Below are 23,118 nucleotides of genomic sequence, written 5' to 3'. Positions count from 1 at the left end.
AAAAGAGAATGAACACATTCAAACGCGATTGGTGCTGGCCCTAGCACGTGACTTCCGGCGAGCCATGTTTGGCCCCGCCCACAGGCTAGGCCTGTCGGGGGATGTAGTTCAGGCTTCGAGTTATAAACACCAGAGACTATCAAAGTGCTATGTGTGCAAAGTCGCGGTATCTCAGAGTTGCTGAAGTGGTAGAGAGCGAGAGAGAATTCTGGAATGTAGCGTTGTGTGCACACTTTACAAAACTGCCTCCCACAATGTAACTGAATAGGCTAATAAGCCCAAACTAGTAAATTTACCTGCTAACTCGTTTATCGATGGCATACTACGTTGAAACACGTTTTTTATGACAGTGTATACTAATAGGATAAGGGCTTGCAATGCACTGTGCTGTTTGTAAAGTTTTAAGAGTTGCACCATACCTCAATACTACACAAAAAGAGAACAAATCAAAAATACAAAGTGACCATCTAGCACCAAACGCCTTTAAAGGACCACTATAGGCACCCAGACCACTTCAGCTTAATGAAGTGGTCTGGGTGCCTGGTCCAGCTAGGTGCCTGGTCCAGCTAGGTTTAACCCTTTTTTTTATAAACATAGCAGTTTCAGAGAAACTGCTGTTTATAAATGGGTTAATCCAGCCTCTAGTGGCTGTCTCATTGACAACCGGTAGAAGCGCTTGCGTGCTTCTCACTGTGAAAAACACAGTGAGAAGACGCCAGCGTCCATAGGAAAGCATTGTGAATGCTTTCCTATGAGACTGGCTGAATGCGCGCGCGGCTCTTGCTGCGAATGCGCATTCAGCCGAAGAGGAGGAGAGCTCCTCGCCCAGCGCTGGAGAAAGATGTAAGTTTAACCCCTTCCTCACCCCAGAGCCCTAAGGGTGGGGGCACCCTCGGCACTATAGTGCCAGGAAAACAAGTGTTTTCCTGGCACTATAGTGGTCCTTTAAAGGGCTTTAAAGCCGTTGCGGCGGCATAGAACGCCGTAACGGCTTGCAGCCCCAGGAGGTACTGTGTACTTACCTCCACCGCGATCCTCTTCTGGGGGGCTGCCTGAGAGCCCAGGCAGCCCCCCTCGGGCAAATGAGGCCCCCGGGGGCCATGTGATCGCTCTCAAAGAGCGATCACATGGCCCCCTATAGCTGGCTATGGATCTGCCAGCAGGGGGACTGTCTAAAATATTAGACAGTCCCCCTGCTGGTAGGTAGTGTAAAAAAAAAAATATTAAAATGTTATAAAATAAATTAAATGCCTTTTTATATATATATAATATGTATATATGTTATATATATAATATATATACATATTATATACATGTAACGTCATACGTAATGTATTTTAATATTAATATTAGTATATATATTAGTATTAAAATACACTTAGAATGACGTTACATATATATAATATGTATATATATTATATATATAATAGATTTACATATATATATTATATATATATATATACGTATAATTACAATAATAAATAAATAAAATAATTAAATAAAGAAATAAAATATTGAAACAAAATGTAAAATAAATTATATATTCATATGTAATTTCATTCTAACTGTATTTTGTTATTAATATATATATATTGGAAACAGAATACACTTAGAATGACATTCTATATATATCTATCTATATATAAAATACAAATAACCGCAAATATATATATATATAGATACATATAATTACATAAAAGATTACATTAGTATACACGTAGAATTTATATACCTATAAATGCATATATATTAAAATTCTACGTGTATATTTAAGTAATTTTTTAACATAATTATGTCATTTGAGTAATTAAAATTTGATTGACATGCCTGACAACACAGGGAGAAAGTGCAGAGAATTTAATTCGCAAGCACTATATTTGACCCTGTAACTCTCCAAGACACCATAAAACCTGTACATAGGGGGTACTGTTTTACTCGGGAGACTTCGCTGAACTCAAATATTAGTGTTTAAAACTGGTAAATTGTATTACAACGATGATATTTTCAGTAAAAGTGACGTTTTTTGCATTTTTTACAAACAAACAGCACTTTTATGGACTATATTATTGTTGTAATATGTTTTACTGTTTTAAAACACTAATATTTGTGTTTAGTGAAATCTCCAGAGAATAACAGTACCCCCCATGTACAGGTTTTATGGTGTTTTGGAAAGTTAGAGAGTCACATATAAGGCTTGCATTTCATTTTTTTGACATTGAAATTTGCCAGATTAGTTATGTTGCCTTTGAGACCGTATGGTAGCCCTGGAATAAGAATTACCCCCATGATGGCATACCATTTGCAAAAGTAGACAACCCAAGGTATTGCAAATGGGGTATGTCCAGTCATTTTTAGTAGCCACTTAGTCACAAACACTGGCCAAATATTAGTTTTTTGCTTTTTTCACACAAAAACAAATATGAACGCTAACTTTGGCCAGTGTTTGTGAGTAAGTGGCTACTAAAAAAAACTAAACATACCCCACGTTCAATACCTTGGGTTGTCTTCTTTTTCAAATGGTATGCCATTATGGGGGGTAATTCTCATTCCTGGGCTACCACACCGTCTCAAAGGTAACATTACTAATCTGGCAAATTTCAATTTGAAAATAGAACGTTCTATATTTGACCCTGTAACTTTCCAAAACACCATAAAACCTGTTAATGGGGGGTACTGTTGTACTCGTGAGACATCGCTGATTACAAATATGTGCATTTTGTTGCAGTAAAACTTAACAATATTATGACATTTACAGCTAAAATGTGAGGCGGAACTAAAAATTAAAAAAAAAATTACAATTTCTCACAGTTTTTTTTAATTTTATTCATAATAAATTGTTTCATATACAAATATTTTATATGAAATGAAAGCCCTGTTTCTCCTGAACAAAATGATATATAATAAGTGTGGGTGCATTTAATATGAAAGAGGTGAATTACGGTTGAACAGACATATAGCGCAAATTCCAGTTTTTGTTTACGTTTTGTTTTGATCAGAACGTGTACTATTGACTCCGTCCTGAAGGGGTTAATTTTATGGCAAGACAGGAGGCTTCATATTTGCTTATCTTTCTTTACTGTAACTCCCAGCAGCAAAGAAACAGTTAACAATCAGTGTAAAAAAGTTTAACCAATCATGCATCACAGTAATATAAATTGCCGTCAGGCTCCTCCCAATTCCTCTTTCTTTGCTGCTTAGCCTCCCAGGTGAGTCTATTCTAATTATATCCCTATTAATGCTCAATTTAGCTGACTATTATCATTTTGATATCATTTGAATATATTATATATTTTCTGTTTCTTTAAATTTTATTTATGTGAAATATTTGCTCCTTTTATTAACAACTTTTAAGTGGGCTGACATTCTAATCAGCCCACAACTTCAGATTACTTCATACTAATTATATTGTGCTCTGTCAATTTAAATCTAGAGCACTGGCAGCGGCTCCCGGCATCTTGCCGGTCCGTTCAGCCGCTCAGTTCTTTATACACAATTTGTGTTTCCCTTGTGTCTGTCAGGGTACCTGAAGTCTCTACCTCGGAGGAGGTTAGACTTCCCGACGGCCGTTCTCTCAGGGGGGCTGATTCATCCAATCCTCACAGCTCTCATAGTCATTCTCACGCCGGCCGCGATAGCCCCGCTTCCTTTTATGACACGACGCTCAGGAGCCGACGTCATGACGGCAATCACATCCCGACCTGTCAATCTAGTTCGGAACAACGAATCAGGGCTCGGCAAGGGCGGAGTCATCAATTAAAGAACCAGGGTATAAAAGAGGGATGTGTGTAATGGTTCATTGCCCTGTCGTGGTTCTAGCTTGTCTAGTCACTCAGCGCTTTGATTATCGTTTGTCTTTTTGGTTCTGACCCGGCTTGTTTATTCTACTCTGCTTACCTGTGTTATCCTTTTGACTCGGCTTGTCTCTCGCTTACCTGCTCTCTCGTTCCCTCGACCTCGGCTTGTCTCTGACCATTCTTTACCTACTCCTTACGTTAGTCCGGCCATTCTAAGGTCCGGTATACGTACCTACCACCTGTTTGTACTCTGCGTGTTGGATCCCTGTCCCGATCCTGACAGTGTCTCCGTAGAGACGCGTCCCGCCCTTCCTCCTATGCCGCGGCCATTTCTCTTACCTTTTTCCCGGGCTTTTTGACTCAGCGCCATCTTGTGGACGGTTTCTGTGTGGCGGTTTAGTTTTGTTTCGGCTCTTCACTGCAAACGCGACCCAGCTGTTCGGTAAGTATACTTTTTCTTCTTTAAGCCCCAGTCCGTTAGTTTATTTAAAGGTATACACTCCCATACTCAAAAATATTAGTTTTTCTGTTTACAGATCCCCAATTACACAACAAAGTGTTTCAGAAAACCCTTGCTTGATTTTGAGGGTGACCCCCTCTAGCCTATATTCTAAGGGTGACCCCCTCTAGCCTCTTTTCTAAGAGTGAACCCCTTTTTTGCCTCTATACAGGGTAACCCCTATATAATTACACAGGTACATACCTGTTATTGATTTTGGACATTATATTGTCCTTTTCTCTCTGGGTGAACCCCACTGATAAGCTGTGGATGAACCCCACTTATTTACAGGATAATTGTTTCTTGCATTTTACATCCTGTCTAAGTCCTCATTGTAAATAGTTTGTCTGCATATAACAAAAAAATAAAATAAAATATTATAAATAAAAATATAAATAAATTAAATACTATAGTGCTGACCCCACTATTACTGACATTACTGACATTATGTCTGATTTGCCAGAACCAGCAGTCTCTGCTGAACTTAAGGCTTGGCTATACAATGCCATTACCGACTCCATACCCAAAGCTCTAGCGGCTTTCCGCGAGCAGACAGTCCCAGCCCCTACGGCGACCATTACCCAGCTGTCAGACTCCGAGGATTCTCATGGTTCAGAACGTAACGAAGCTCCTCGCAAACGCCCTTGGAAGGGCGATAGCGCTACCGCCGGTAAAGGCAAAGTGCCCATTACACCTGAATTCGACCCTTTGCTTGTTACCTTTCTGACCAAGTCAGGGAAAGACCCCTGTAAGGGTCTAGAACAGGGTCTGAAAGCCACTCAAGATAAGTTGATGGATGTGGCAGGCCCGCTTATACAAATTTTCATTATACAGACAAGACTTTATCAGGTAGCACGTTTGACGCACATATGGTGCAAGAGTGGGAACAAAGGTCTTTATGCCTTTTAGGCAATGCCAATGTGGCGATCTCGACAGAACGGTGGAAGGCCGTCCTTTATAAAATCGATGGCAAGCTTGCCGAATTGGGCATTAACCCCTTAAGGACACATGACATGTGTGAAATGTCATGATTCCCTTTTATTCCAGAAGCTTGGTCCTTAAGGGGTTAAATAACTTGGTCCAGAGGCTCAAGGCATGTTATTCGGAGACAAGTTCATAAAATAACTAAGTAAACATGTCTCTGTATTTACTACGCTGACAAAAGCGCAATCCTCCATTCGCAAGGTGTTTCACACACGTTTTTCCGGGAGAGCTGGTCGCTACAGAGGCCGAGCAACTGGCAGAGCCGCCTTCACGGGCTACAGGCCTCGACCTTCAGATACCTGGAACTCGGGCAATACCCGATTCTACCACAGGCCGTTTTTCCCCTCTCGCGGAGCTATCCGAGGACGTGGATCCGCATCCCTCCACGGTCGCACTGCTACAGGTAATTGTCAGGATTCGAACCTGGGACCTTGGCAGCTCTGGTGCTTTGGCTTACCTCTGAGCCATCTCTCCGCTTCTGTTTCCTGTATCTAGCCGTGTCTAGTATTTAGTACTGAAGCTGGACATTTGTTGGTACATCTCCTGTCACTCATGTTACACCTGAGCCTGATGTCTCGTTAGCCAGGTATATAACACTGCCTCTCCCAGAAGGCAGGGTCAGTTCCTTGACTCTGGTGATCATCCTGCGGTTTCCTGTTCTCCAGTTTGTTATTGACCTCTGGCTTGGTACACCGATTATCCTGACTTCTGGCTTCCTTTGACCTTTGGCTTCCCACGACTATTCTCCTGGTTTATTGTTCCTGTACCGCGTTTTGGATTTACCCTGCACAGCCCCCGTGCACCGACTCACAGGTCAGGTGAATTCTTGCCTGATCACCTTGGCCTGTGTTTTCTTGCAAGGGTGAGCATACTTCTCTGCCTGCCGGACTCCCACACCCAGGTAAGCCCTGACATAAGGAACTGACCTTTATGGAGTCCGCAGAGATGTGCTCACCCCTGTCCCAGCAATTGTCTAGCCTGGCCCAGACTGTTTTGGAGCTACAGCGAGAAATTGTTTTTCTTAAAGGGACAGTACGCCCAGCCCTGGAACCTGTTTTTCCTGAACCATTTACAGTTATGCCGGAGAGATTTGATGGCAACCAAGCTTCCTTTCTATGCTTTAAAGTGGATTGTGAATTGGTGTTTTCCCTGAAGCCTCGGACTTATGCCAATGATTTCATAAAGGTCCGAGCAGCTATAAACCTGCTGTCTGGAAAGATGAAACAATGGGCACACGATATGTTGCTGTCTCAGAATCCTGTCCTTGCGGGATGGGATGCTTTCATGTCTGCCATGGAAGCACACTGCAAGACTCCTAGCAAGACCGCTGTGCCTAAGCCACCACCACGTCCCAGAGGATCCCAGATTCCCAGAAACAAAGGGAACCTGTACCTATACGACAACCCCGTGTTGCCTCATTATGCTCCTGATCCTATGAAGGCCCCAGAGCAATCCTGCCTTCCTCTCGACCCAGACGAACCTATGGAGATTGGATATATCGGGACTAGGTTGACCCTAACGGAGAGAGATCGTAGGAGAGCCCATGGCTTGTGCCTATATTGTGGAGAAAGAGGGCATTTCATTTCTTTCTGCCCAATTCGTCCACCCAAGCAAAGACCCCTTCTAGTGAGTGCCCTACGTACCCAACCAGTCGTCTCAGAAACTTCGTCTAGACGCTGCCAAGGTTTTTGCCAGTCATGTCCCCGTTATGTGACACAGAAGGGTACGCAAACTATGCTGTATGACTTACCCAGTGCTCCTGAGAAATCTGAACCTCCGCCGGTAGAGACTTTTGTTAAAGCTGGTACTATCATCCCTTCTTGTCAACCTAAAGAGGAGTTACTTACCGTCTGTAATGGTGACGTACAGAGTGAAAAAGGTTCAGAGAAGAAGACTCCTGGGATCAACTTACCTGCCACTTGCATTGTATCCATTGCCAGCCCTAACCTCTCTCCAGTAGTACCTGAAAATGCTAATTGTTCGGGGAAGAACGATCCTCCTCCTGGCTGTACCTATGCCTCTAATGGGACTCTAGTCCGGAAGGAGCACCTGCAAACATTTGAGAAGGCCCTTATAGCTATGTCCTCCGATCCTGCTGGCAAAACCAAAAACAAGAAGTCAAAGAAGTGACCTCCTGGGCCGTACTTGTTTTTTCATTTCTTGTGTTTTCGCGCCTGGAGGCGTCTTTGAGGAGGGGGTAATGTCAGGATTCGAACCTGGGACCTTGGCAGCTCTGGTGCTTTGGCTTACCTCTGAGCCATCTCTCCGCTTCTGTTTCCTGTATCTAGCCGTGTCTAGTATTTAGTACTGAAGCTGGACATTTGTTGGTACATCTCCTGTCACTCATGTTACACCTGAGCCTGATGTCTCGTTAGCCAGGTATATAACACTGCCTCTCCCAGAAGGCAGGGTCAGTTCCTTGACTCTGGTGATCATCCTGCGGTTTCCTGTTCTCCAGTTTGTTATTGACCTCTGGCTTGGTACACCGATTATCCTGACTTCTGGCTTCCTTTGACCTTTGGCTTCCCACGACTATTCTCCTGGTTTATTGTTCCTGTACCGCGTTTTGGATTTACCCTGCACAGCCCCCGTGCACCGACTCACAGGTCAGGTGAATTCTTGCCTGATCACCTTGGCCTGTGTTTTCTTGCAAGGGTGAGCATACTTCTCTGCCTGCCGGACTCCCACACCCAGGTAAGCCCTGACAGTAATGGACCTTCCTTATTCTCATATTCCTATTGCAGGCTGGTTAACCCTTTTTTCCCAACAGTGGTCTCAACTCACTCGGGATCCTTGGATCCTTCAGACTGTGTCCGGGTTCCACCTGGACTTTTCAGACGAACCGATACAAAAATCTCCTCCTATCCCGATCAAGATGTCATTGTTAAACGAGTCGACTCTACGGAGTGAACTCAACAATCTATTCACCAAGGGTGCGATCGAAAGAGTTGTTGGCCCACAGGTCTTCATAAGCAACATGTTTCTTGTCAAGAAAAAAATCAGGAGACCTACGACCTGTTATCAATCTGAGAGATCTGAACAGGTTCATCACATACCGTCATTTCAAAATGGAGGGAATCCATTTATTGAGAAACCTACTCTGTGAGGGAGATTGGTTCTCCCGCTTCGATCTAAAGGATGCATACCTCACGGTGCCGGTAACACCAGCCCACTGCTGCCTCCTTCAGTTTCTTTGGGAACAGGAACTATGGCAATTCACCTGCCTCCCCTTCGGCCTATCTTCCACACCCTGGTGCTTTACCAAACTAATGAAGCCAGTAATGGCATTACTGCGTTCCCAGGGAATCCAGTCCATCGTTTATCTGGACGAGCTCCTCCTCATGGCGCAGGACCAAGAGACTCTTCACCTTCATACAGCCATGACCTCCGCTTTGTTGCAGAACCTTGGCTTCGTGATCAATCGCCAGAAGTCATCTCTCACTCCGTCCCAGACGGTACAATTCCTGGGATTCCAGATAGATTCTGTTCAGGCAGTCCTTCAACTTCCGGCAACCAAAATCAAATCCATAAAAAAGGACATTCGGAGGTTGCTGATATCACCATACCTCTGCCTGCGAGATCTAGCTCGCATCATCGGCTTGCTCTCCGCCTCAATACAGGCAATATTCCCTGCCCCATTGCACTACCGAGCATTGCAACACGTGAAGACGCAATATTTACATCAGTCGACATCCTATGACCAACAGATCACACTCACAGACGAAGTCCGGCTAGAACTCCATTGGTGGCTATAGCATATGGACTCTTGGAATGGAAGAGCCATTTTCGGATCCCAACCCGATTTCATTCTGGAATCGGATGCAAGCCTGCTCAGATGGGGCGCAACTTGCTCGGAAAATTCTACAGGAGGACTCTGGTCCCATTCGAAACGAGCACTTCATATCAATTGCCTCAAACTAATTGCAGGCTCCTTCGCAATCCGCAGTTTTGCCAAGGATGTCTACAATTGTTCCGTGGTGCTGAAGATGGACAATGTGTCAGCGGTTCGCTACGTGAATCATCTAGGTAGTTCCAAATCGAAGATGCTTTCGGACCCGACCAAGGAATTGTATCAGTTCTGCCTAGACAGGAATATCTCCCTACAAGCAGAATATCTACCGGGATCAGACAACCTCGTTGCAGACTGGTTCTCCCGACATTGGAGGGATTCCAGCGATTGGCAACTGAATCCACAGATATTTCACTGTCTCCAGATCTGGCGGGGACCATTCAACCTGGACCTCTTTGCGTCTCGCCTCAACAGTCAGACGGACGCATTTTTCAGCTGGTTGCCAGATCCAGCGTGCCTTGCACTTTCCCCTGCTTCTACCCACCTCCTGCGACCTCCTCAGGGACCCGGCAGGTAACTTTCACCCGTTGGCAATCCAGGATCATCTCCGACCATTTCAGGGGATCTTGGAATGTCTCAGACCTTTCGACTACTGCTCAGGGACTCATTTGGGATTCATGGGCCCCAGGAACCAGATGCTCTTACATCTCTGCATGGCGTCTCTGGAGTTGCTGGTGTTTGGAAAGGAACTTTGATCCCTTTTCAACATCTATAATTAATATTATCAATTTCCTGTCGTCTCTGATCGACCAGGGTAAATCCTACCGGACTATTAAAGGGACACTATAGTCACCTGAACAACTTTAGCTTAATGAAGCAGTTTTGGTGTATAGAACATGCCTCTGCAGCCTCACTGCTCAATCCTCTGCCATTTAGGAGTTAAATCCCTTTGTTTATGAACCCTAGTCACACCTCCCTGCATGTGACTTGCACAGCCTTCCATAAACACTTCCTGTAAAGAGAGCCCTATTTAGGCTTTCTTTATTGCAAGTTCTGTTTAATTAAGATTTTCTTATCCCCTGCTATGTTAATAGATTGCTAGACCCTGCAAGAGCCTCCTGTATGTGATTAAAGTTCAATTTAGAGATTGAGATACAATTATTTAAGGTAAATTACATCTGTTTGAAAGTGAAACCAGTTTTTTTTTTCATGCAGGCTCTGTCAATCATAGCCAGGAGACGTGTGGCTAGGGCTGCATAAACAGAAACAAAGTGATTTAACTCCTAAATGACAGTAAATTGAGCAGTGAAATTGCAGGGGAATGATCTATACACTAAAACTGCTTTATTGAACTAAAGTAATTTAGGTGACTATAGTGTTCCTTTAACGTGTTTCGATCTGCTATTTCTGCAGCACACGTTCCTATTGAAAGTTCTTCAGTAGGTAAACACTCTTCTGTGTGTAGACTCTTGCGGGGCATTCGCATCGCTAGACCTCCGCTCCCAAATATAATCAATTCTGGGACATGGCCATCATGCTCACGTTCTTAGAAGCTTGGCCGGACAACGAGGCGCTCTCCCTACGCCAATTGTCAGCCAAATTAGCTCTCCTCCTTTGCTTGGTCTCCTTCCGAAGAGTCTCCGACATCAGGGCTTTTGACTTTCATTCCCTCGATTTCACACCGGAAGGGGTGCACTTTCACATCACTAGACGCACCAAGACCAATTCATCTACAGTGAGCTACCCCTATTTTTCGGAGAAACCCCTTCTCTGCGTAGCCCGTTGCATCAGACACTATATCTCTCGCACCACCTCTCTTAGGGCACCTACTGGGCCCCTCCATGTGTCTTATGTGCGACCACACAAACCAGTCTCGTGCCCTACTATTGCTCGGTGGATTAAATGGCTACTCGCCCTGGCTTGCATTGATGCGTCTTTCTGGGCTCACTCGGTTAGAGGCGCAGCCGCCTCCTAGGTATTCATAGCTGGAGGTTCCCTGGCGGAGATTTTATCCTCCGCCGATTGGTCTAGAGAATCCACTTCCGTACCTTTATTTTAGACATTCTCCACACGTTTCTTTGTCCATGCTATCTAAGCGTTAAAATAGAAAATATGAAGCCTCCTGTCTTGCCATAAAATTCGGGATTATTCTAACTTTTAATGACCGAATAATCTAAATTTGATTAAAGACAGGAGGCGAATATTTTCCCACCCTGGAATATCTTTACCCACCATAATAGGTAAGTATCTCTAAGTACCTCCATCTCTAACTAGGTGGCTAGCATTCTCTCAACTTTTTTCTTGCCTATACTCATCAGTTCATTATTATATGTTAAAGCTTGCACTTAAATTGGACGTTAGTTTCATTGCATTTTAATTTGATTTTCTCTTGCCAAAGAGACCATACTTTCGCGATGTTTCTCTTTCCTCCTAGTGTGAAGTCTGTTTCAAGTCTCCCCTGCGGATTGAGCACTGTTTTCATCCTATCGGATACTTACACCGTTACCTACTCATCGTTCTAATGGTTCTACGTTTACAATGTTGACTCTACGGCTATTCGGCTACATCAAGAAAGAGGAATTGGGAGGAGCCTGATGGCAGTTTATATTACTGTGATGCATGCTGATTGGTTAAACTTTTTTACACTGATTGTTAACTGTTTCTTTGCTGCTGGCAGTTACAGTAAAGAAATAAGCAAATATTCGCCTCCTGTCTTTAATAAAATTTAGATTATTCGGTCACTAAAATTTAGAATAAACCCGAATTTCTGTAAAGTAAGGAATAATGTAAGAAGTAATCACCAACATCAAACAGATAAGTTAGGGTCAGTGGTAACCATTCCAACAAAGAACTACATATGATGCTGAAGTTAGATAGCCAGCTTCTTATTCAGGGATATAAGTTAGCTTCTTATTCAAATATGGATTTTATTCATTCAAAATGTATGTAAATATTATGACCGCTGCAATGTAAATATATAATATATTCATATTCAAGCCATATTTCTACACATTTCTGATATAATTATAAAAAATGAAAACAATAACATGTTTTTTTTTAATGTAATTTTTTATTAAGCTTATGCAAATAAAATAACAGATATCCATGAAATGTATATACGTATATCGTTTCCAATTCAGTTGATATACACATAGAGAAATATACAAACATACCAACAAAAACACAACTGCCCAAGAAAGGCGTCTTTTTTTCTGACGACCATATATTATGAGAGAGACATTTCTTATAGGGTATATATTAATATCCACATGTAGGCTGTAGGTAACTACCACAATTTCATTCCTCATAGAGTTATGTAGATCATTTGCATTCATCCATCCCATTTCCTTTTTTTTTTAATTTATTGTTTTTTTTTTTTGTTTTTTGTTTTTACAAATAAACATCAACATCATACATTTTATACAAATTCTCTTTAAAAATTTGATTTCCATTAGGCTAGCCTAATTTATAACCAATATTTACACTTTTATGCTATCTTCCTCTTTGTTAAATTTCAGCCTAACCTACACTCCTACTCTGCTTTATCCTGCCAATCAGATTTACACCAACCTGCATAACACCAATCTGGACTTTGCCTCTACTATTGCAAGGTGTTATATTCCTTTATTATCAGTGCTCCCACCAACAGGGGGGCTGCTTTTCCCATTTTCCTGAAACCTTGCTGTTCCGTTCTGTTCTATTCTTTTACACTTGACTCTCTATATTCAACCTATAGTTTTATCTATAGGTTCTCTTATTATCTTTCTACATCCTGTTTATAATGTATATAGGGCATATTGCCTAAGCCTTTGTTTCTCTTATTTTCCTTCTCCCTATTAGTTTATTTAGAAGATATCCTGTTGTTTTCTATTATGTCCAAATTCACCAATAAAGCCTCAAAAATTAACTCTGGCCAAAGTCTCTTACCTGACCTGCTCGAGATCATGACATATATTTTGGATATTATATTCTATTAATTTTGATAAGTCTATATCACCAATATAGAATGTAATAACTTCAATTGGTGCAGAGGGGATTAATGCATTATAAATGCCCAATTTCCTTTTAAATAATTTGAGTGGTAATTGTTTCATTTACAATTTTATTTGATAATGAAATATTTTTATAATGTTCAGAACCAATCCAAGCTAATTTAAATAGAGTATTACTTTCTGTTTCCATATTTTTCCAGCTGGGATCAGGATTAATAGAATTGTCCCATTTCAAAAAGTGGGTAAGCATGGTACAATCATGTAATTCCATTATGTCAGGAAGATTTGTTCCACATTTTTACTCTTTTAGTGAGTGTATTGTATGAAACTTTGGGTATTTTGTTTGCCCAAATGAATTTCATCAACATTTTTTGAATTGATGGAGTATTGAGCTTTGTACTCTTATTGGTATGGATCAAAACAAGTAGATTCATTTTGGTATTACGTATGCTGAGACCGTATTCATACGTCCCATTCAGGAGATTTCTAGCCTTTTCCAATTTTGAGAATTTTCTTTAATGATAAAAGTCTCTTATTTTTATTCTACAATTTTATCTATATTTGATATAATTACAATTCCTAGATAATCTCTTATTATAAAAGTTCAATTTAAACTTTTTTCTTTTAAATACCATATATTTTCAGAATTTATATTGAAAGTTAATATTTGTGTTTTATTCATATCTAATTTGTAGCCAGAATAATTGCCAAAATCTGAAATTAATTTCAATAAATTTGTAATTGAATCTATTGGATTAAAGAGAATTAGAATAACATCATCCGCATATAGAGTAATTTTATGATGTTCTGAATGGATCTGCAGCCCTTCAATTTTATAATTTTGTCTAATTGCCGCTGCTAGAGGTTCCATAGCTCATACATAAAGGAATATTGAACCAATTATATACCATACCAGGACATATGACTCTAGCTTATGGGTTTATATATAATGACATTGTACTGTCTTTAAAAAGCCTGTTGAGCCAAAGTTCTCCATCACCAAGCCCAGACATTTCCAGTTCACCCTGCCAAATGTTTTTTCTGCATTTAACACTATAAAGACTGATTGTATTTTTTGTATTTTTAGATGATCCATTATATTTAAGATTTTCCGAGTATTAACAGCAATATCCCTACCTGACACAAAAGCTGTTTGATCTTTATTGATGATTTCAGGGATTACTGTTTTCAATCTCTCTACCAATATTTTTGAAAATGTTTTTATGTCAAGGTTTATCAGAGAAATAGGTCTATAATTCGACAGGGTATCACGGTCTTTTCCAGGCTTGGGGATTGGGAGAACATTGGCCTGAAGTAATTCCTATGGAATATGTTTACTATTCGAGAATTCAATATATAATCGTTGTAATAATTGAGAAATTATTTTATCAAATGTTTTTTTTTAAATTTGCAGAGAATCCATGTGGTCCAGGTGCTTTTGCGTTTTTTAGCCATTTTATTGTATTTTGAATCTCAAACATAGAGATGTGTTTATTTAGTTGTTCTAACTTATTTGTTTTGATAATGGGAAATTTACATTTCCAAAGAAACTCTGATTATATTTTTACTTATTACCTCTTTATTTCCCATTTCTAGATTGTATAGTGAATACTAATAGGATCTAAATGCCTCTACAATCTGTTTAGGAGATAAAACTGTTTAATCTCCTACTTTTATTTTATTTGATTGTTTTTCTTTTAAAATTTTAATTTATTGCGCACGTTCTGTGGTCGAGCCCGGCTTTCGATGGCTGCTACCCGTTTCATCTCTGAGTAACTCCGAGCAAGCTAATAAATTTGATTCCCTACCCCAGTCTCAAACAGCTCAGTCTCGAACAGATGAACTATCCCTAACCCATTAACCCTTATACCTCCTTCCTTCCAGAACTCCACTCAAATCCCACAAACCACAAAGACCTCTGCAGTCCTGCTGACTATCTCCACCTGAGTGTTTCAGTGCATTTGGCGAGAGGCACAACGGAGGACACAGGAGGAAATGTTCCCCACGAGGCAGTGAGGTGCGGTGGCAGAAGTCAGGAGAAACATCTACCACAAGACAGTGAAGCACAGCGATGGACATGAGGAGAAGCAAGTACCACAAGTTAGAGACTTGCCGTGTGCCACGAGTGCAGTAAATATCAAGATGAATCTAGCCCATGGAAAGCATGAGACTGTGGATGGTGGTGATGATCAAATTGTTCCATAGAATAATACACTAGTGCTGTAAGTAGCTCCTTTGGAGTATTAAGTTTTAGGAAAGAAAGAAAATTGGAGAAAGGGAGAGAAGAGAAACTAAAGAGATTCTAAGTTTTGCTTTTTTTTTGTATATAATGTAACTCTTTTGAGTGTATATCATGTAAATACTTTGTCCAAATAATATTGTGCAATAAAAAAGAAAGAGAGAAGAAATATGGAAAATAAATTAAGAGAGAAGGGAAGAGGAGAAGAAGAGGAAGATAAGGAAAAGGAGGAAAGAGAAAATGGAAAAAGAGAGAAAAAGGAGGGGGGGGGGGGGAAAAGGGAAGAAAAATGAAATAAAAAGAGGGAATCACAATGGCTCCCCCCCCAAAAAAAAATCCTCATTCCTGACAAAAACAAATCTATTAACCTATTCTGTTCTCTTAAAACTCACGAAACATCTAAAATAATTCAAAGAAAATCATTAGAACCTAACAAAGATCAATTAGACTACTCTGATGAAACATCACATAATGAAGAGCATACGTGCAATCCAGCTCTTTCTCATGATTCCTTACTATAAATTATGGACAATCTATATACAACAATAAAAACTGATTTAGATTTGAACACATTGGAACTAAAACTCAGAAACTATCACAACAAGCGGATCTTCTAACACAATTTCAAAGTGATTTTATGGAAATTAGAACTGAGAATTTTCAACTTAAATCGAAAATTACATTTCCGGAACAAAATATATCAGACTTGGAAGCAGGGCCGCCATCAGGGGGTGACAACCATGACGGTTGTCACGGGCCCGGCGGTCCTGGGGGGCCCGGACTGCACAGGTAATCCTCTGCATGCCCGGGCCCCCAGCCCTTCAATCTGCATATATACATAGCGAGTACCGCTATGTATATATGCCTCTGCGGGCCCTGCTGGCTTCCAAGCAGGGCCCAGGATATACTTACCTCCCCTCCAGCACTCTCGCAAGCCACAGCAGTAAAGCGTTGCCGCGGGTTGTCATGACAACGCTCCGCGGCGCGCAATGCATGCTGGGCTAGAGCAGTGGCTGGCAGGAGGGAGAATATGGAGGGAGTCTGCTGGGCTCCTCCTTGCTGCCCCAATAAGCGGAGCCAACGGACCACCAGGGAATCCAGTGTCCCCCCCCTCCCTGACTACAGGTAAGAGGCAGGGAAGGGGGAATACATATTTTTTAATTATACAAATTCTACATAAAAAAAAAAAAAATCCCAGCAGCATCTGTCACACATCCAACACACATCCAACACACACACACACCAAACAGACAAACTGCATCCACTACACAACCATACACATCATCCACTACACAACCATACACATCATCCACTACATAAAACAGACAAACTGCATCCACTACACAACCATACACATCATCCACTACACAACCATACACATCATCCACTACATAAAACAGACAAACTGCATCCACTACACAACCATACACATCATCCACTACATAAAACAGACAAACTGCATCCACTACACAACCATACACATAATCCACTACACAACCATACACATCATCCACTACGCAGCCACACACATCATCCACTACATAAACACACAAACTGCATCCACTACACAACCATACACATAATCCACTACACAACCACACACATCATCCCCTACACAACCACACACATCATCCACTACATAAACACACAAACTGCATCCACTACACAACCATACACATCATCCACTACATAAAACAGACAAACTGCATCCACTACACAACCATACACATAATCCACTACACAACCATACACATCATCCCCTACATAAAACAGACAAACTGCATCCACTACACAACCATACACATAATCCACTACACAACCATACACATCATCCACCACACAACCATACACATCATCCACTACACAGCCACACACATCATCCACTACACAACTACACACATCATCCACTACACAACCACACACATCACCCACTACACAACCACACACACATCATCCACTACACAACCACACACACATCATCCACTACACAACCACACACATCATCCACTACACAACCACACACATCATCCACTACACAACCACACACATCATCCACTACGCAACCATACACATCATCCACTACACAACCACATACACTACACAACCATACACATCATCCCCTACATAAAACAGACAAACTGCATCCACTACACAACCATACACATAATCCACTACACAACCATACACATCATCCACCACACAACCATACACATCATCCACTACACAGCCACACACATCATCCACTACACAACCACACACATCATCCACTACGCAACCATACACATCATCCACTACACAACCACACACATCATCCACTACACAACCACACACATCATCCACTACACAACCATACACATCACCCACTACACAACCACACACATCACCCACTACACAACCACACACATCATCCACTACACAAATACATACACATCATCCACTACACAACCACACACATCACCCACTACACAACCACACACATCATCCACTACATAAACACACAAACTGCATCCACTACACACATCATCCACTACACACACACACACACACAGCATCCACTACACAAATACACACTGCATTCACTACACACATAATCCACTACACACACACATATCATCTACTACACAAACACACACTGCATTCACTATACACACACTACATCCACTACACAAACACACACTCTGCATTAACTATACACACACACTACATCCACTATACACACAATACCTCCACTACACAAACACACACTCTGCATTAACTATACACACACACTACATCCACTATACACACAATACCTCCACTACACAAACACACACTCTGCATTAACTATACACACACACTACATCCACTATACACACACACTACATCCACTATACACACAATACATCCACTACACAAACACACACTCTGCATTAACTATACACACACACTACATCCAGTACACAAACACACACTCTGCATTAACTATACACACACACTACATCCACTACACAAACACACACTCTGCATTCACTATTCACATACTACATCCAGTACACAAACACACACTCTGCATTTACTATACATACACACTCTGTCCACTACACAAACATACAATCTGAATCCACTATAAACAGTGTATCCACTTTACTCACGCACTTTGTATCCACTACACACATTCTATAGCCACTATACACACACAAACAAATTCAGTACACAGACACCTCATCCTTGTGGGTGGACTTAAGATGGGCCCTGTGGGGGCATTTGGGGGCGGGTTATGTGGGCGGACTTGGGGCGGGTCATGTGGACTGACTTGGGGGCGGGCCCCGGGGGGCCCAGACCGTAGGCTTTGTCAGGGGCCCCAAAATTTCTGGTGGCAGCCCTGCTTGGAAGACAGATCAAGGAAAAAAAAAAATTGAAAATAAGAGGGATGCCTGAAAGTGTCACAAATCAACAACCTGACACATATTTAATAGATATTTTTTCTACAATAACAGATTTATCCTCGTATGGGGCACATACCTTAGAGAGATATCACAGGTTAAGGAAGCTGAAAGAAATATCAGCTCCAAGAGATACTATAGTGAGATTTGCAAATTATCATTTGAAAGATACAATCATGAAACAAATTAGGAAAAATCCACTTAAACATGAAAAATATAAAGATATAATTTTTTTTGCAGATATCTCAACAGCTACCTTGGAAGCAAGAATGCGGTTCCATGACTTAACATCGATTTTAAGACAAAAGATGATAAGTTATCAATAGGGATTTCCAACTAAATTAATAATAAAACACAAAGAAAGACTACACAATTTTTTCGATCCTGTACAAGCAAAGGAACAACTGAGAAAATGAAATCTCTTTACAGAAACATTACAGACAATTTAAAAGAAAGGGAAAAAGGGACTTTTTTTTCTTCCTCCCTTCCTTCTCTCCCTCCATAGTCCTGATATAAAAATCTGATGTGAAGTAAAGAAAGAGACAATGCGAGAATGAGGGAAGGGAATGAGGTGCTAGAGAATGAGAATGAAGTAAAGGGGAAAGATATTACTGAAAATTCCATCTAAAAATAATACAGCCTCAAATTATACTTATATGAAGTGTAGATAAGGGTGTATGTAATTAAATATATTGAACTCCTCCCTACTCTCTTCCCCTCTCCCTAATAGAATCTAATCAAAATCTTGTTTATTCTATTCAAATTTCGTATTATATTATTTAATTAAATGTATATTCAAACTAATGGATAAAATAATACACATTACACTTAAAAGATAAGATTATCTAAAGATTTCAAAAGATCCCTTTGTTTTGTATTTATATAATAGTAAGTTATTTAAATTATATCACTATTAAATATCTAAGAGGTTTTTGTTACCTAAAGATGTAAAAGTAAATACACAAGTAAATGAATATTAAAGGGATAAAAAATTATTATGGTATCATGGGGATATTTGAATAAGAAGATTGAAAGAGAGGAAAAGGAAAGTTGATTGATTCATATGATAAATATATTTTTTTTATCTAAAAAGCACTTATAAAAAAGGATAACTCAGTAGAGAAGATAAAAAGGTTTTTGCACGATTTAAATTTCAAATACTTATAGAGTATATTAAAAAGAGGATTATAATGACTGTGATATAGACAAGGGGATCTATATATAGAAAGGAGAATATAGAAAAGAAAGAAGGGAAAAAAAAGATGAAAAAGGGAGAGGGAAGGGGAATTTTTTTCCCTCTATCTTTCTCCCTTGTCGAGACGGGGGGAGAAAGGGAAAGAAGAATTAGAATCAGAAATTGAAATGAAAATAACTTAAGAAAACAATTTCTTAGAAAGCTGGTACACCTTTAGTGTGACCTAAATTGGAAATAGGTCAGATCAGAAATTAGATTTCTGATTACACATGGTGTTTCTTTAATGAATGAATGTTGAATGAATGCTTTATATGTTGCAGGGTATCTTAAGTTTATTGCCATTAAATATTTTCAGAGAGAACTGGTACAAAGATATGAAGAAATAGGGCAGGGACGAGAGGTTCCAAACATCAAAATAAAAAGAAAAGACACTTAATTGTATCTCAATAAATGCTCAGGGAATCAATACTCCATTTAAAAGAGGCCAGTTGTATCATACTTTATGCCAAAATCAAACAGGTGTAGTACATGTTCAGAAAACACTGGAATAATACAACCAAGAAACTATGGAAATTCTCTTATTATCCACATATTTAACAAGTGAATATTCTTATTGGAAAAAAAGCCAGGGGTAGCTATTATAATCTATAACAGGGGTCAGCAACCTATAGCATATGTGCCATGCATGGCACTCGAGTTGCCTTTGCACAGCACTCAAGGGTGCCAGTCATGGCCAAATTAAGAGCCCAGTTGGCCTGGAGCTGACAATAATGATAGGCCTAATTACAGAATCTTATCGACCAAAAAAACTAAAACAATCATACCTCCCAAGCGTCGTGTATCTGATGGAGATGGTGTTGGGGGGAAAGAATTCAGCTATACAAAAACACATACTCTATGCTAATCTCTCTCTAATTTATGCTTTAATCTTTCAAGTAAATCCATACCCCCTAATAGCAGTGTCCAGTGAAGCAGGAAGTCAATGGGCAGGGTAAAAGGGTGGGCCACTGACGTGAATCACGTGACCAGACCTGCCAAAAGGGGTGAACATGCCCAAAAAAGGGGCATGTTTGTCCAAAGAATTGGAAGGCCAGCCTGGCATGAATGCATGTCAGGCTGCCTGCCAATCATGCAGTCTGTCCAACTAAGGGCTATGCAGGCAGCACCCTGTGCTTGACATAAATGCATCAAATGATGCGCCTACTCCACGCTTTCTAAGGACTGTCCCCTAGCACTCACATGTCCACTTGTCTCCTTATCGTCTTACTAGAAGGCAGAAGGACAGAGTAAAGGTGTAGGTAGTGAGTGTAGAAGAAAGGGGGCATGCCACAGAGAAACCAAAGTCTGCATTACCTAAACTAATTTTATTGTGAGCCAGTCCACACAAGTTTTGTTGCCATACATCCCTCTTAAGCTTCCAAACTTAAAGGGACACTATAGTCACCAGAGCAACTACAGCTTATTGTATTTGTCCTGGTAAGTAGAATCATTCAGTTCAGGCTTTTTGCATTATACACTGTCTTTTCAGAGAAAATAACTCCACTAGCCACTCCTTAGATGGATGTTAGAGGTGCTTCCTGGGGCAGTACTGCCTAGTGTGCAGCACTGCCACTCAGTGTCTCCACCCTCTGCACGCAGAGCCAGCATCTGCAGACTTGAATACAAGTAAGATTTTACTATATTTAGGGAGGCAAGATGGGGTCAGGGGGGCCTAGATGGTGGTTTTTACATAATAGGGTCAGAAATACATGATTGTGTTCCTGACCCTATAGTGTTCTTTTAAGAAAGAGTATGTGAAGAGTAGTTAGGGTTTCCACCTTTCTTGGAAAAAAATACCAGCCTTAATCATTTGTATAATTAATTAGTTATGCATGACATCATATGATGTAAATCACAAGGAGTGACATAAGAGAAAATTCTGTAAAATCACCAACAAACTACTCACAGTTTGATTCTGCTGTGTAGATGAATTGCTCCCAGTGTCTTCCTGTCTCCCAGTGTCTGTCTTGCAAGTCACCCAGTGTCTTAGTGTCCCTATGTATCACAGTGTCAGTGTCCCCATGTCGCCCAGTCCCATAGTCTCCCAGTGTCCCCATTTCTCCCAGTGTCCCCATGCCTTAGTGTGTCCCTAGGATACTAGGGGACACAGTGAGACATGGGGGCACTGAGACACTTGGGGACACTGGGAGCACTTGTGAATACAGACATGGGGACACAGACATTTGGGAACACTGGGAGAAATGGGGACACTGAGACACTAGGGACACAGAGACATGGGGACACAGACACTGGGAGACATGAGGACACTGAAACATTTGGGGACACTAAGACACTAGGGGCATTGAGAGACATGGGAACACAGACACTGGGAGACTAGGGGACACAGGGAAACTAGGGACACTTGTGGATGTAGACATGGGGACACTGGGAGACATGGGGACACAGGGAGACATGGGGACACTGAGGACACTGGCTGGGAGACATGGGGACACTGGGAGACATGGGGACTCTGAGTCACTAGGGACACTGAGAGACATGGTGTCAGGATCGGGACAGGGATCCAACACGCAGAGTACAAACAGTAGCCAGATACGTATACCGGACCTTAGAATGGCCGGACTAACGTAAGTAGTACAGTAAAGAATGGTCAAAGACAAGCCGAGGTCGAGGGTAACAGAAGACAGGTAAGCGAGAGACAAGCCGAATCAAGGGTAACAGAGATAAGCAGAGTAAGGTAAACAAGCCGGGTCAAAACCAAAAGGGATAAGAGAATACACAAGCACTGAGTGACTAGGACAAGCTAGAACCACGACAGGGCAATGAGCTAATGAAAGAAGCTCTGTTAAATACCCTGTCTAGAGCAGTAACCACGCCTCCTAGGCGTCCTGATTGGTCCTGCAGCAATTGACTGACAGGTTGTTCCGGGAGAGTGTCCTGATGACAACTTCCTGCCTAGATGCTGTAAAAGGCAGTCACTCCCTCGCGGCCGGCCTTGCATGACCGGATAGACCGCGGGGAAGGGAGCCATCAGACCGTCTTGATGAAGGAACAGCTAAGTCTCTACCTCTTTCGGAGGTAGAGACCACAGGTACCCTGACAGTACCCCCCCTCTCAGATACGCCCACCGGGCGGAATACACCAGGACAAGAAGGGAATCGAGAGTGAAACGCCCTGCGGAGACGGGGAGCATGCACCTCCTCCTG

This window comes from Pelobates fuscus, chromosome 6 (assembly GCF_036172605.1).
Source record: "Pelobates fuscus isolate aPelFus1 chromosome 6, aPelFus1.pri, whole genome shotgun sequence".
Taxonomy (NCBI): Eukaryota; Metazoa; Chordata; class Amphibia; order Anura; family Pelobatidae; genus Pelobates; species Pelobates fuscus.
Note: the sequence above shows the minus strand (reverse complement) of the source record.